Here is a 4,933-nt window from a genome sequence, read left to right on the forward strand (position 1 = left end):
CCTCTTTCTCTCTTTATTCTCTCCCTCACTTTTTCCTTTCTCCCCTCTTCTCTCTCTCCTCAATCTTTCTCTCTCCTCAGACTCTCTTCAATCTCTCCTTTTGCCTATCACCTCTATCCACATAGACATACACATATGTGTGCTTGTATATATATACATATATACACATGTGTATGCATATACACACACAAACATTCCTCTCTGCTTTAAGAGATTTAGATGCTGTAGCAGACAGAGCACTGAGCCTGAAATCAGGAAGACCTGAATTTAAATCCATCCTCAAAAACTTAACAGGTAAGGTCTTTAACTGCCATCTGCCTCAGTATCCTTATCTGTAAAATGGAGATAATAGCACCCACCTCCCAAAGTTAGTGTAAGAATCTTTTTTTAACCCTTACCTTCCATCTTAGAATCAATACTTTATATTGGTTCCAAGGCAGAAGAGTGGTAAGGGCTAGGCAATGGGGGTCAAGTGACTTGCCCAGGGTCATATAACTAGTAAGTGTCTGAGGCTAGATTTGAACCCAGGACCTCCCATCTCTAGGCCTGACTCTCACCCTACTGAGCCACCCAGCTGCCCCCTGTTAGAATCTAATGAGACAATATTTATAAAATGCTTAGTATAATGCTGTAGGTACTTCATAAATGTTTATTATTTTCCCCCTTTTCCTTAAGGGGTTGTTCTTAACAATAGTCCTTCCCATTTGGGCTACCCTCTACAGTTTACAAAATCCACCCCCCCCCGGCCATTTTTATCCATTATCTCATTTCAATCTTCCCAATAATCCTGGTAGAGAGGCAAAACAGGGATGATCACCTTCATTTTTCCATAGGAGGAAACTGAGGTCCAGTGCGGTTGTGTGTGTTATAAATAAAAACAAAACAAAATCTGGAACCGGAGTCAGGAGTCTTGGGTTCCAGATCAGTTCTGCCAGTTCTTGTAAGGACTCCCTCCCTCTTCACCAAATTATCACATATATAATTATCTTCTTACATGGTAAACTCTTGAGGGCAAGAACCGTTTCCCCCTTTTTCTTTGTGTCCCAAGCACTCCTGGATTAGATTGGATTGGGTTGGAGTTCTGACATCAAATACAAATCTCTTTCCATTATACCAGCTGTTTCTCACCTCAACCAAAGGATTGGTTATTTCTTCCAGTTCTTTCCTCCCAGAACATGTGGACTTGGTACAACCATTTGTACACCTCTTATATTGTACACCATTGATCACACATTGGTTGTTGGATGGTTCTCTTAATATTTCACATGGACAAAACTTCTTCCCCAACTAGCTCATGTGCTTTTTGTGAGCAGCGAAAAGGGATCTCTTTCTTCTTTTCTGCCAGGATATCCAAGAGGGTCACTGCCACCTGGGAAAGCACATTTCCTAAAGTGTGACCTTGAGGGTTTTACACTGGAGGGAAGAGGATATAAAGAAGCATAATCTTTTTATTGAATTTTAAAATCTTAAACATTTTAAAATGCCATTTCCACATACATAGCAAAATATGAGAGGTTTCTATATGAAATCATGGCTCTCCATGCTGCTTGCTTTAGAAAAAAAAGTGATAAATTCCATTTGTTAGTTTCAAAACTATTCTGCATATCTGTGCTTCCTTCTAAACTCTCTTCTGTGTATTTTTTTTAAATGTTTCGATGGCCTTTTTAATCCCTATGGATAAACCTTCTTCTCCCATCCCAATTTAAAAACAGAGCAAAAAGGTGGGAGTGGGCAAGAACCACCCTTGTAACAAATATGCATAGTCAAGCAAAATAAATCCATACCTCAATAATGTCCAAAAACATATGTTTCAGTTTTCACCTTGAGTCCATCACCTTTTTGTCAGGATGAAGGCAACATTCTTCATCATTGGTCCTCTGGAGACATGTTGGCCATTGGATTGACCAGAGCTGTCTTTCAAAGCTGTTTTTCTTTGTGATATTGTTGTCCTTACATAAGTTGTTCTCATGGTTCTGCTTGATTCATTCTCCATAAGTTCATATACCCAGGATTCTCTGTAATTATCTCTATAATGATTTCTTATAATATGATAATATTGCATTATTTTCATATATTACTCCATCAACCATTCCCCAATGGATGAGTCCTTCCATCCCACTTAGATTAGGAAATAACAGCTTATAACCAGATATTAGTTGACTGGAGTCCTCCTAGGTGAGTGTGTGGTGACCTAGATTTTCTGGGGGTTAGCCCCAAACTCTTTTGTGTTCCAGTCCTGGGTCACTGGGATTTTCTCCAAATAGCATCTGCCAGCATTCCTACTTCAGTCAGCAAAGTGCAGTGATTGTGATGGAATAATTCTGGGGCGGGAAGTACCTGCTGTGTCTCAGAGACCTCACTCGAAACATCCATTCATAGACTCACAGAACATTAGATCTGAAAAAGACCTCAGAACCTAAAATGCTAGAGTTGGAACTTAGTAACTTAGGACATTGAAAGAAAAGAGAATGTCAGAATTAGAAGGGACTTCCTAAAATGGAATGTTGGAGCTGCAAGAGATCTTAAAACATAAAACATCAGAACTGAAATCCCATGTTCTAAGGACCCTTCTGGCTTGAATATTTTTCTGTCTCTTTCAGTTCTAACATTCTATGTTGTAAGGCCTTTCCTAGTCCCAAACATTAATGTTCCAAGGTCTCTTTCAATTTTGACTTTCTAGTGTCTAAGATCCCTTCTAATTCTTATATTCTATGCTCTTAGGTCCTTTCCAATTCTGAAATTCTATCTTATGTCCTTCTCAGTTCTGATGTTATCTACCTACCTATCTATACATCCATCTATCTATATATCCATCCATCCTCTTATCTATATATCTATATATCCATCCACTTATCTATCTACATATCCATCTATTTATCATCTATCTATATATCTATTCAACCATTTATATATCTACTATCTATATATCCATCTATTACCTATCTACCTATCTATCCATCCATCCATCTATCCATCTGTCTATTCATCTATCCATCCAACCATCCATCTATTGATCTATATATCCATCTATTTATCATCTATCTATATATCTATTCAACTATTCGTATATATACCTATCTATCTATTCATCTATAACCTATCTACCTATCTATATACCTATCTATAGGTCCTAATCCACTTATCTATCCATCCATCCATCTATCTATCCATCTACATATCCATCTATGTATCTATCATCTATCTCTATATCTATCCACTTATATATCTATCCATCTATCCATCCAACCATCCATCTATCCATTTATATATCCATCTATTTATCTATCATCTATCTGCTTATCTATCTATATATGTATCCACTTATATATCTACCTATCTATGCAAACATCTATCTATCTTCTACCTAGCTACATATCTATCTATCCATCCATCTATCTATCTACCCAATCATTCATCCACCAATCATCTACATGTCTATCTATCTATCTATCTATCTATCTATCTATCTATCTAGTTATCCCCTTATATATCTACCTGTCTACATATCCATCCATCCAAGCACACATCTCTCTCTCCCCCTCTCTCTCTATAGATATATGCTTAGATATATACATATGTATATATATATATATATAATTTGTCTGTCTCTCTACATCTCCATCCAACTAGCTATCTATCATCTATTTATCTATTTACCTACGTATCTATCTACTTACCTATCTAGCTAGCTCTCTCTCTCCCAACCTACCTACCTATGTACCTACTTAGCTATCGGTCTACATCAAGTTCATTCTAATTTGAAGCATCTACTTTATCTCCACCCTTATCCTTTGCTGAAGACAGGGCCATATGCTTGCCTCTAACCCTGTAGCATGTTTTCCTCCCCCGAAATCATTCCTCCCCCATCTCCCCCCAGAGATCACCAACACTGACTCAGCACTCATACCTCCCAATACGCTCAATATCCTGGGATGTAGTTTGTCCAGACTCATCAGGGACAACTTGGGTATCTCTTAGCAGCACCTCACTTGTCTGGGGTTTCAATTTCCTATTAACCATTTTTGTTCTGTACTTCTGGGCTTGAAGACAATTACTCTAGGAAGAAAAAAACTGAAGCAAAATAGAATTTGCTTTGCTCTATCTTCTCTCTATTGTCCTCTTAACTCTCTTTTGTCCATTAGCCTGTCCTATTTATCCTAAGTGGATCCTTTCCTTTTCTTGAGCTTGTGAATTGCTTCTCTTCAGCATTAATCACCAGCCTAAGCTTATATTGAGCTTAATCTCTCCTGATAATATTCTTTTAGGTCCTGTCATCCACAATGATCTCAAAGCTATAGGATCATATTTCTTCTTGAGTCTACATCATAGGAGCATAAGAGTAGTGTTTGATTAAGTCAATCAAATCATATACCCCCACCTCACATTTAAAGTAAATGATAAAATGATACACATAAAACCCAGTGGAACTGCTCATTGGCTATGGAATGGGGGGAGGAAGGAGGAGAGGGAAAGAACAGGAATCGTGTAACCATGGAAAAATATTCTAAATGAATTAAATAAATAAACTTTTAAAAAATAAATGATAAAATGTTATTTTCTGACAAATCCCAATCAAAGACTTTAGGTTCCATGAGAAAAGTCCTTTGGGGAACTGGAATGACCAGACTGGAGAAGTTAACTTGATCATACCCTTTGGATCCTCTATAAAATAGTGTGGTTCAGCACCTGTTATTCACTTTTTGTGTTATGGGAGATTCAAACAAATGGAGAGGAGAGTGTAGTCTAGCTAAACCCTTGAGCAAGAATAGAGTAGGTTCCTAGCTGTATGATCCAGGGCAAGTCACTTAGCCCTTACCACTCTTCTATCTCAGAGCCCATACATAGTATTGATTGTAAGGTGGAAAGTAAAGGTTTAAAAAATTGGGGGAAGAGGATGGAGTTAAGACCGTGGTCTCAGTCTCTGCCTCCTTTC

General features: G+C 37.8%; 1 long non-coding RNA gene across 1 annotated transcript; it reads right to left on the bottom strand.

Annotated features, from left to right (window-relative positions):
- Positions 1–635: 635 nt before the first annotated feature.
- LOC107649710 (uncharacterized) lies at positions 636–2,279 on the bottom strand. Its single transcript, XR_008913439.1, has 2 exons — positions 1,785–2,279; positions 636–1,413 (listed from the first exon to the last, which is right to left on the bottom strand). It is a non-coding gene; the product is annotated as an uncharacterized LOC107649710 (long non-coding RNA).
- Positions 2,280–4,933: the final 2,654 nt, after the last annotated feature.

Source organism: Monodelphis domestica, chromosome 7 (genome assembly GCF_027887165.1).
Source record: "Monodelphis domestica isolate mMonDom1 chromosome 7, mMonDom1.pri, whole genome shotgun sequence".
NCBI lineage: Eukaryota > Metazoa > Chordata > Mammalia > Didelphimorphia > Didelphidae > Monodelphis > Monodelphis domestica.